An 11,683-nucleotide genomic window follows, 5' to 3' on the forward strand; every position below is an offset into this window, starting at 1 on the left:
AGAAATAGAAATAAAAATGGCTAGACTATCCCCCATATTTTATGTCTGTATGGTGAAAATTAGATTTATTAATAGAAAAGATCTATATAAAGTATAATTAAACAAATGAGTGCATTAGTCCTGGAAAAAGATGTGTGTTGCAATTTTAAAACAGGATTCTCTATATAAAAATAGTATTAATTCTCCATTGGAGTGATAATGATACAAAGATGCAGTGTATGTGATATGTTTTATGGAAGAATGGAATATTTTTGTTTTGCTATGACTTTAAATAGTTTTTCCCTCTTAATGACCTGATCTCTTTTTATCCCTTCCAGCGCAACAGAAAATTGAGGGAGATAGCATTCTTTTGCAGTTAAATTTATTAATTTCCCAGTAATTATTATTTAAGATTAGAACATATGCCTGTCTTTCTTTAATACATAAACCAGTTTTTTAAAAACATTGCACATAATAAAAATAAAACATTTGAAAGCTGCCATTTTAGATTTTTTTCCCACTAAATAATTTTGCTAAATAGCTTCATCTATATAAGATGAAGATGCAGTAAAAGATAACAATAGCAATGGCTGAAGTTATCTGAAAAATATGGGTATATAGAAACTATTATATATAAAATAGAAAGTCCTGGATTGTACCATCTATTTTTTTTCTTTTGCAGTTTTAAAATTTTTATGTTATTACTGCTAGGCAGTATGAATTCATCTATGTACTGATGTTCTTAAGATACTTACAACCTAGTTGGGGAGGAAAGGGCATAAAAGAAAAATTTATAGCAGTGGCAGAAATAACTCTTAATTGTAGAGCAGAAAGTCTTTTTCAGTTATTTTTATGGCAAAATATCACTAAACTGTGCCCTATGAACATGTTCAAATTGAAAAAAGTTTTTTTGAAAAACCTTCTGCCCTCTTGACTCTTAAATCACTTTATTATTGAAGTGGTTTCTTGTCATTTATACTTTAATTACCTAATGTTTCAATGGTTACTTATATCCAAGTTAATTGAATGTTTCTTGTGAACCTCTACCTGAAGTTTGCATATATATGTATTCTTGAAATTTTAATTTATCAACTTTATTCTATTTTTTTAATTTTATGTGAGTTTTAAATGAACTTTATCATTGTAGATTCCCATTTAGCTTGTTTTGGTTAGTTTATAATACTACATTAGGTATTTCTATATAGGTGGAATAGAGTAAAAGTAAAGTAAATGTTTTAAATTTGTATTATGTCTAAAGATTTGTACGTGGATGTCATTAATTTAAATGTCCATACTCTATTTATAAATCTTATTTATAAATTTTGTAACATGGAACACCATTTGATTTATAATACTTGCAGAAGTTCCTGTATGCTGTTAAATAAATTAATTTGTAAAATAATTTTGAATTTTATATTTAGTTCAGCATTTAATTGTTAAATGAGTTTATAGACTTGATAATGTGGGTGAATGAAAAATATTTACATTAAAATCATCCAAGCATTTTCCATTTATTTTTGTAGCTTGCATATTTTAGAAAATGACTTACGATTGTTTCCATCATCACAGAAACAGTAGCTGCTATGTTTTCATTACTGCTTCAGTCATTAAATTTATAAGGCAATAATATCTAAGAAGAATGAAATCAGAATGTCTCAGTTTAATCATCAGGTAAATTGGAACATTTCACCGCCACAAAGGCAGCTACTGTTTCCGTTAATTCTTACTTTGTGTTAGAATACGTAACAGTGAAGTAGATGCACGACTTGTGTATGTATAGTTAAGCCAGCGTTTTTCTGTGTATTTTGGGGAATAGCAAAATCTACATCACAAATTTTGACACATTACAGCTGAAGGAAGAGGATCACCTTCCAAGACAAAACAGTCTTCATGGGGGAAAAATGACGCTTGTCCAGCAGTTTGCTTCTTGTGATTGAACTGAACCTGTAAGGATTCATGGATAAAATGAACAGGAATAGATCTGAATAAAGCAAATCTGCATAAATGGTAACCAGTAGCTCTACTTTTATTTTTTATGTTGCTTAACTGTTTTATTTGAAGGAAACCTGTGTGATTTAAAAAGTTATAGCTTTTGCAACTTTATTACTGGTTATATACATTTGGCCATTATAATGTGCAAGCAGTTGGAAAAAAAGTCAAGTAAATGCTTGTTTTTGTAGTAGTTTGTTCTTGTTAAAAATGTTTATATGATAATGTCTGTAAACAGCATCACTTTGATTACAATAGATGTAGTGTTGTAATAAACTGTTTAATGGGGCTGATGTGTAAAGCTGTTCAAGTTATTTGATGTTTACACCTCAGGGAAAGTCTTGTGTTCAGCAATATCTAAAGATAATGTTACTATGACAACATTTTTACTGTCCTTTAAAGCATTGCAATAGCGTTTTTGGATATGCATCAATCTAATCTTGCGTTCAGCGAATTAAACATAGTAATTAAGTGTCTTTTGCCCTTGATTTTGGTATTAGAATAGGCGATTACATGGATATTTAATATTTCTATATTCTGCTTTTCTAGCTGTTTTTACCTAGTTAGCTTGTGACTTTGCTGAATGGTATGTAAACTTGTAAAAATTGAAATTTGACGGACATAGCAATCCAGTCAATGTGTAAGGGGTCAAAAAAGCAGAGGTTTTAATACATAAGTAAAAACCCATACATATTTGATGTGTAATGCAGGTTAATTACAATACAGATGTACTGAAACACTTAATTGTGAACTGCTAACATTGAAGAAATTTTGACAATTCTGATTTGATGCTGCAATTACTTGCTGTTTTTATTGATCTTATGGTTTATTTCTTAAGCCATAGGCAGTGTAAATACAGCCCTGCAGCAGATAAATGTGAGAAAAGAGAGCCTTAGTTTTATTTTCCAATTGGTATATATTTTTGAAGGATGTGATGTTCATTAACATTCGGTTGTATTCCCCAGTATTTGTAATGGGAAATTACAGATAAACCGTGTCTGCATAGTTTAAGGAATACTATGTGTATTCATGCAGTGTATTAATTCATGCTATAGTTACGTAATCAAAGATTTTTCTCAAACCTGCCTTACATACAGGCCCACTTTAAAAGCACCTGGTTAGCATGTGTTCTTGATTGCAAAATTGGCAGAGGCAGGGTGTCAACTTGATTAGGTGTTTTTATGGGAATGTAATTTGAAATCACTACTTCAGAAATTTGAGTTAAAATTCTTGAGCACGTTAATATATTTTTAAGATCTGATTATCTTTGAGAGATCTTCTGTTGATACACATTGGTTGTTAAAGTATACCCAAATTCTAGGACAATGCTTAAAGTGTTAAAATACCCTAGATACTATGTTATGTGAAACTGTAGAAACCCTCCAGAAATTTCCACTGCTGTTCTTCACTTTCATCTTGTCTGCTATCAAATCACTTCTGACAAAATTAGCTGTTTTGAATTACCCATATCACTGCCAGTTTTATTTTAAAATATTTTGTGTTTGAAGTATCTGCATGGGATCATTGATATTTATCAAAACTGTTCGCTTTCAGAAATGATTTTTTAAGCATTTTGTTGAAAATGCAGTTGCTTTTTAAACATTTTTTTACAGTTGTATCAAAACTTTCCTGTTTTCTGTATATTGTTAGTTTTTGTCATTTCTTGGCTTTTTAATATTTTGACTACAATACCCTAATGCGAAGAAGTATGGACATATAAATATTACAAGAGAAATTAGTTAATAGTAAGGTTAAAAGGTAAGTAAAATGTCCATGAAAATAAAATTTCTTTGAACAATTTGAAAATGTAATCACAAAAATCTAACTGCACTTGAAATGAAACTGGAAATTTTATACTAATTAAATCCTTTACCTTTTCATTTTTTATCAGTGGAACCTTTTAATTGCTCCTTCTGTATCACTCTTCTCCCTGCTTGGCTGATCTCATTACGTGACTTTGTTGCAGACAGTGTGAGTGTATTAGATTTGTTTGCTGCTAATCTGTTATTTTAAGTGTTGTCAGAAGGAAATAACTTCTTGGTTTGACCAAGTAATTTTGCAAAGTCCTTCTCTACCTGATAACACATGAATGTATAGCAGTAAAGGTGAAAATTGCAAGCCTTGTTTCATTCTTCATACCCCCTTCAGTTGTTTATGGGTTGATGTTATTTGAAAACTCTTCCGTTTTTTTATGTGTAAAAACAATCCAAAGAGATAAATCCTTGCATAGACACCAAAAACAGTGTCTCAGAGACCTTTTCATTTTTTCCTTAGTTAATAACTGTAGTGGATATGAAAAACGAGTTGAATTTTAAAAACAGCATTTATTAGTGCTATACAGTCACATTCCTTTCAGCCAGTAGTAAAGTTAAACAGATGAGTGATACGGTATCTGAATGGTACTGCTTTTCAGACAGCACTTTGGATTGAAAGTGCTGCTTTTGGTTAAAGGAACTATGTTGTGGAAAGCATATTCCAGTGTAAATTTGCAGATGTGTATTTTATTTTGTCAATTTTCATAAGATCTGGAGTAAGTTGCAGTGGCTTTTGATCATAGTTTAGCCCGTTTAATGGTCCTTTTACCTAGAATGTTCTTAAGCAGTTAATGACAATTTGGAATATACAGATAACTTGTAGCTTAAGATACTATTTTCATTTAATTCTCCTGTGGAGAATATTGCTTTATTTTTTACTAGTTCAGGTCAGTTATTAAACGTGGAGGTTTTAATGAATGTTGTATAATATTTTATAGTGAAGGAAAATTGTTGAAAGGGTAAAGACTTTCTCTTTCCCTTATGTATTTAACTGTGCCAATCTAAATACATACTGTTTTATACAATGAGATGCATTACAAGACTTTTCTGTTGGAGTGCTCTCGACATTTTGGTTTTCATACCTGAATGATCATTGCATTTTCTGTATTTTCTACAATGGCTCCAATTTTGTGTTTTAAGCTTCAGCTTAAGAGGAAGTTTATGTTCTAATTCTTGACTGAGAATACAGTATTGAGATTCTCGCTGTTTTACAGATAACTGGTTTTTAAATTTTACTCATTAAGTTTATTTGCATCCCATAGCCCTCTGTAAATGTTGTTGTATGTACGTAAATGCACGCTTATCCACTATGTATAGTAGACATTTTTGTGCTAAAATATATTAAGTGGGATTTTTGTAGCAAAGCATTCTATTTTTCTGTTCTTACAGTGTGTGTGTGTGTGTGTGTGTGCGCGCGCGCGCGCGCCCGCGTTTTTTTTTAACCTTAAACTTCAGTTTAAACACTGGTGTATTTATTTTTTTTTTAAGCAACTTGACTCTTAGAAGCCTTAGACTGATTTTTTTTCAATAAATATTCAACCAAAAATTATAAATTTATTAAGATGTGGCCTTACATATGGCATTCCTTGTGTTCGTAATGTGAGATTTTTGATTTAGAGAAATCAAGATTCAGGATTAAAGTTTCATTGTAAGTTGAAATAGAAAATGTATTGAAATGTCTAGGCTTCTGGGAGAAAGTTTTTATACTCTTCTTTCTTGGCATTAGAAAGAAGCAATAGGAATTTTTGTGAATATTCTAAATATTCAGGCAACACTGTTCAGATTGATTTAGGTTTGTCTTAACCAATGTTCTTTTTTTAGAATTTCAGGTTGTTGGCATTCACTGAGTATGCAGCTACTATGGTTTTTGTATGGGACGTATACTTGATTATATACATTTTAATGTCTTTAAAGACTTCCTGCTATATTAGTTAACATATTGTAATGGGAGTCTTAAATATTAGGTTGAATTTAATTGAAGTCACACACACTTTGAAATGGTATCTGTGCATAGTAAATACTACCAAGAGTTTATTCATGTGGGAGTATCCTAAAATTCTGCCATGGGTGTAACTGTTTTACAGTAATTTCTTAATTGGACAGACCCTGCATTTAGCAAAAACATTTTAGTTTGAAAGTGTGTTCTTTTTGTCGCACTGTTACTGCGTAACACTTCTCAACATTCTGTAATTTAAATTATTTTAAAATACTATGGTGAATTCATGTTTATTTTTTTACTTTGAAAATTGTACTCAGGTGGTATTTAATGGGAAAGGATCCTTTGGGTATAAATCATAATGTATTTTAAGGAATGCATCTATAATATTGATAACTTTAGCCTTAAAAAAAAAGGTCTATTATTCCTTCCTCTGCATCCCATGGTATATTAGCAAAGTAGTTTACAGCCCTGTACAGCCTTACAAAGTTGTTTTACAATTTTTAATGGAAAGCCCTTAACAAAAAAAAAATTGTATCATATTACCAATATCCGTGAATTACTGATTACAGTTTGTAAATAATTTAATATCAGAAGGCCAAAGAAAGTCTTAAAATTTTAGCTATTGACTCTATGGTGACTTCACAATAAGATTTCTGTGCGAAAAGGTAAGGTGATAATTGATCAAATAGACTTTTTTTTTTTTTTTTTTTTGCTGTCCATGAGAATTAGACTTCATATTAGCTTCTATTAAAAAGCTCATTCCATTTTATTAAAATGTTTGTAATTGCAATTTTGTGTTTAATGTTTACTTTGTCTTTCCTTTCTTTAGCATTTAGGTGACTGTTCGGCAGTTTGATATATGGCCATTGTCGGCCTTAAACTGCACTGGTAACAAGCATGGTGTTATCTTGTATTGAAAATAAAATAAACTTTTGATAAGACTTTGCAGTTTGTCCTTTTTGTTTGATTTGTGATTTGGTAACCATTGTGTATGGTTTAAATAGTTAATATTTATTGGCAGTATGCAGTATAACAGAAATTGGACTGTTGTCTGTATTTTGTCTTTAAGCCAGCCCCCTAGATAGTGGTTGTTTTCTTGTGTATTGACATTTTGGTGCTCTTTAAAGCAACTGATAATTGGGCTAAAATTAGAATTAAGAGGCCTAACAGATTTCCAGGCTGTTATATTGTTTTTAAATCAAAGATTCAGAAAGCATTTGTCTAGTTTTAGAGGATCATTAACCTCACTAGAGTTTAATCAAGTAAAAATGTTTGCAGCAAAAATATTTTACTAGTTAGCTTGGAAACATTATGGGGTACTTTTGAAACAGTAACAGACTTGTGATTTCAATAGATATTTCTGTTTCAGGTGTTAATATCAGGTCTGATTTCAACCTGCAAGCTTCAGAGTATGTTAAAGGTAACTTATAAACAAGTGAATATGAACATGAGAAATAATATTACCATCACTGGGATCCCTTTCCATGCCTCCACTAAAATTATGGTTCAGGTTTTTGTTAGATTTCCTATTACTGTTTGTTACATCTTTCCATTGATCAATCCCCATTTGTGTTGAATTAGTTGAGACTCTCGTCTCTGCCCTGTGAGGGCATTTAACTTTAAGAGAAGATCATTAGGAATATTTTTTGGCCAGATGCCACAGTACGTAAGACTCAGTTCAAGACCTGATTTAGTGAAAGAGAGATGCTTTTTTTACAAAAGATTTGTGGACAGATTTTTCCCAGTCTTCCTAGTTTTGTTTCAGAGCCATTACCATGAAATAATAATTATTAGAAGTGATTTCCAATGCTGTTCTTGGTCGTTCATTAATAGTACTTGGATTTTCGTATGGTATATCAGTTCTGATAAGCTATTGTCAGTTTCAGATAAATGATGTATACTTTACCTGTCAAAAATCTATATTCATTTATAGAAAAACTTTTTAAAAATTTACTGTTTTAATGTAATACTGAGATCTGTAGGGAAAAAAATGACTTTACTTGGTGAATAGGAAAGGGAAGTACCTTTTAAGCACAGACTTGCAAAAAGGGCTTTTGGCAAGAGGAGCATTCTAGTAGGAACTGAAAGAATGCCAGTTTGGCTGAAGCAGGGAGTGAGGAACACAGCCTTATGTGTGGAGCTCAAGCAGTTGGCAAGGCTAGGCTCTTCAGAGCTTGTAGGTCATAATAAAGATTGTCCTGAGAGTCATGTGGAATCACTGAATTGTGTTAAGTGTCACAATCAGCATTTCAAAAAGCTTCTTGGCTGCAGATTAAATTGGTAAAAGAACAGATAAAAGAGAAACACCCCTTCCTGTCAGGAGAGAAGATAAGGGTAGATAAAAATAGAAGTTTGTGGGCTGTAGGTGCGTGGTAGAAATTTTAAGATGTCATATTTAGTGACTTATGTTTTCTTTGAAATGGAAATTGACGGCATTGTGGTGTGGGCATGGCTTAGTTTAGAAGTAACGGTGTTGATCTGTGAGATTGTCAGGATTTGCTATCTAAGATTCGGCGCCCATTTTTATGGTGGCAATTCACCTAGTAACACATTCATCCCCTGGGAGAGGTTAGATGGATCAAGCTATGGGACGGAGACGGCAGTAATTGTCTTCCTCAGTTTTCAGTTTAACGGTTGTCAACCCAGCTGAAGAACACACTGATGCTGTCCTGTTTTTAAGAGATTGCCATGGACACTATTTTTTGAGACAGTCTTGTTCTCTCACCCCAGCTGGAATGCAGTGGTATGATCTTGGCTCACTGCAACCTCTGCCTCCCAGGTTCAAGTGATTCTCGAGACTCAGCATCCCGACCAGCTGAGACTATAGGTGTGAGCCATCACACCTGGCCATTTTTTTTTGTAGTTTTAGTAGAGATGGCTTTTCATCATGTTGGCCAAGCTGGTCTTGAATTCCTGGGCTCAAGTGATCCGTCTGCCTTCGCCTCCCAAAGTGCTGGGATTACAGGCATGAGCCACTGTGCCTGGTCACCCATCAGTGTTTTTAAAAAATTGTTTTTGTACCTATTGCTTCATTAGTTTCTTAATTATCCTATAAGACAGTATTCTTTTGTTTTTCTTTTTTTGAGACAAGATCTTGCTGTCACTCAGGCTGCAGCGCAGTGGTGTGGTCGTGGCTCACTGCAGCCTTCCCCACGCTCCAGCAGTCCTTCTACCTCTGCCTCCTGAGTGGCTGGGATCACAGATGCATGCCACCATGCCTGGCTTTTTTTACAGTTTTGATAGGCATGGGGTTTTGCCCTGTTGCCCACGCTGGTCTCAAACTCTTGGGCTCCAGCTATCTTCCTGCGTTGGCCTCCCAAATTTTTGAGATTACTGGCGTGAGTCACCACATCTGGCCAGTGTTCTACTCTTAAAGGGAGGCAGTGGGCTCTGAAAGGGTATGACTAGCAAAATACAGTCAGTGGAGGTTAGAATGATTTTTCAGTTATTTACTGAATGTCATGATACTAAGCTGCCACCACCATAAGATTTTAAGCTTTACTGATACCCAAACTAACCATTTAGGAACTCATGACTTTAAAATGTTCATTTGCACAAATGTTGAGTACCTACTCTACAAGATACAGTGTTAGATACTTTTGTGTAAGATAGGCCATAGCATTTTAGTGTGGTATCTTGTAGTCTCCTGTAAATACTTCTACAGGTTCTACCTACACAATTACTATGGCTGTCATATTAGATATGAGACAGGTGGGTATAACGTGTGGGAAATGTTGGCACTGATCTAGAAATTGGACCCCTCCCCAGTACAGTATAGGAACCAGCCATGTGTACCACTTTAGCTCTTTATTCCCCCTGAAATAGATTATTGTTTTTACATCATGACCTCTTCAACTTTCCTCAAGTGAGGGGAGAAAACTACCTTAACACAAAATGCAAGAATCTTCCTAGGCATCTAACCTAAGAATACAGTCAAAAGTGATTTGCAGAATGTGAAAACTGGAGCTAATAAGTTATTAAAGGATTTTAGTGATGGCTGCCTTTTCACATGGTGGATCTTAGATTATCTATTATAAACACTTTTCTGATGAAGTCATTTTTATACAACTCAGAAATTGATCCAAGGATACTGGAAGCCCATTCTACTCCAAGTATGTAAACTTGAGCCTTTTATATTTCACATTGTAAACACATGCTATGTTTGTCTGTGCACAGTGAGAGACTGCCTACCTATAAACTTCTGTAGCAGTCCATTTTATGTTTTCCTTGACTTACTACATCTGTGGATGGACACTAAAAGACGAATGGCCCAACTTCTCTTACCTCTATTATGCGTACCTGGGCAGTAAGTTAATCTAGAGTAATTTATCTTCTAATAGTCGTTTCTTCCGCTTACACACACACGGTCAGAACGTGCCCTCTAATTAGATTTGGCCAAGACTAGTTATTTGATCGGTTAATAGAAAAGATTAAAAGCAGGGAGTCAAATTTATATTCTTTTTAGTTTCCTTTGCTGTTTCCCCTAACCTTTTTTTTGATTTTGAGGGCACTTCCAGGGGACTTGTCTCTACACTTGGTTCTCTTATCCGGTCTCATGGCTGTAGGATTTATTTCCAAATTTATATTTCCAATTCAGATGGGCTAATATTTCAGCCCCTCCTCTCCCCTACCACCTACCTGCTCAACCCACAGTCTTACCCAACAGCGAATATAAATACTATCATTTCATTTGTGTAGACCCAAAACAGATCACTCTTGACTCCTCACACTCTACATCTACAGGGAAATACTTTGTCTCTACCACCAGAAGATACCTGGGACCTCTTACTAATGCTGGGGTTGCTCTCTGTCTTTGCCACTGCACAGTCTGTTTTCAGTATAGCTTTCAATCTATATTGTTTCTTAAAAATCCTGCAGTGGCTCCCCATTCATTTAAGAGACAAGATCTCTGTCACCCAGGTTGGATTGCAATGGTGTGACCATAGCTCACAGCAACCTTGAACTCTTGGGTTCAAACAATCCTCACACCTCAACTTCCCAAGCACTAGGATTACAGGTTTGAGCCACCTCACCCAGCCCGCTCTTCATTTCTATCAGAGTAAAGCTACAGTCCTGACAAAAGTTCATGATTTGCTCTCCCTTCCCCCTCCCCCCCCCTTTTTTTTTTGAGATAGAGTCTCTCACCTTGGAGTGTAGTAGCATAATCTCAGGCTCACTGCAACTTCCATCTCCTTATCACAAGCAATTCTCCCACCCCAGCCTCCTGAGTAGCTGGAGGTGCACCCCACCACACCTGGCTAATTTTTGTCTGTTTTGTAGAGATGGGCTTTTTGCCATCTTGCCAAGGCTGTACTCAAAACTCCTGAACTCAGGCTCCTCCTGCTTCAGCCCCCCAAAGTGCTGGGATTACTGGTGTGAGGTGCCGCACCAATTTGGCTCCTCTTACCTCTGACCAGATCTGCCAGTACCTTTCCCCATGCTCACTCCATTCTAGCCACTCTGGCCTTTGTTTTTCAAACAGGCCAGGTATCATCTTGCGTCTAAGCCTTTGTGTGGGCCATTTTCCCTGACTGGAATGCTGGAGATAGCCGCCTGAGAAGAATCTCAGTGAGGTTTGTTTTTACCATTCTATTGAATGGAAACTGCTACCTCCCTTAACTCTGTTTTATCCTTTACTCTTCACAAGCATTTACAACCTAACTATATATTTTGCTTGTTCATTCAAATATAAAGTCCCATGAAAGCAAGGATCTTATTGTAATATCTGTTAAATCCCAAGTGTCTGCATCAGTGTGGGGCAAGCAAATGTTAATATTTGAATGAGTGATCTTGAATTACAGTTCTGCCTCACTGTCTTGTTAGCAACTATTGTAAGAGCTGTGTCAGCATGTTTAAAATTGTAAAGCATATAGAAGTTGGCATTCTAACCATTTTTAAGCATAAAATTCAGTGACATTAAATACATTCACAGTGTTTTGCAACCATTACCACTGTCCATTTC

General features: G+C 34.7%; 1 protein-coding gene across 4 annotated transcripts in view; it reads left to right on the forward strand.

Annotated features, from left to right (window-relative positions):
• CPSF6 (cleavage and polyadenylation specific factor 6) overlaps positions 1-6,662 on the forward strand; it is a 34,429-nt gene extending 27,767 nt beyond the window's left edge. For 2 of the 4 annotated variants that reach the window (XM_008003977.3, XM_008003979.3), the window contains one exon: positions 1,830-2,257. The gene's annotated coding sequence lies outside the window, so the exon portion shown is untranslated. Of the gene's footprint in view, positions 1-1,829 lie in introns of all 4 variants that reach the window. The other 2 variants (XM_008003978.3, XM_008003980.3) reach the window with 1 other exon arrangement.
• The last annotated feature ends 5,021 nt before the right edge of the window (positions 6,663-11,683 follow it).

The sequence above is a fragment of the Chlorocebus sabaeus genome, chromosome 11, assembly GCF_047675955.1.
Source record: "Chlorocebus sabaeus isolate Y175 chromosome 11, mChlSab1.0.hap1, whole genome shotgun sequence".
NCBI classification, from domain to species: domain Eukaryota; kingdom Metazoa; phylum Chordata; class Mammalia; order Primates; family Cercopithecidae; genus Chlorocebus; species Chlorocebus sabaeus.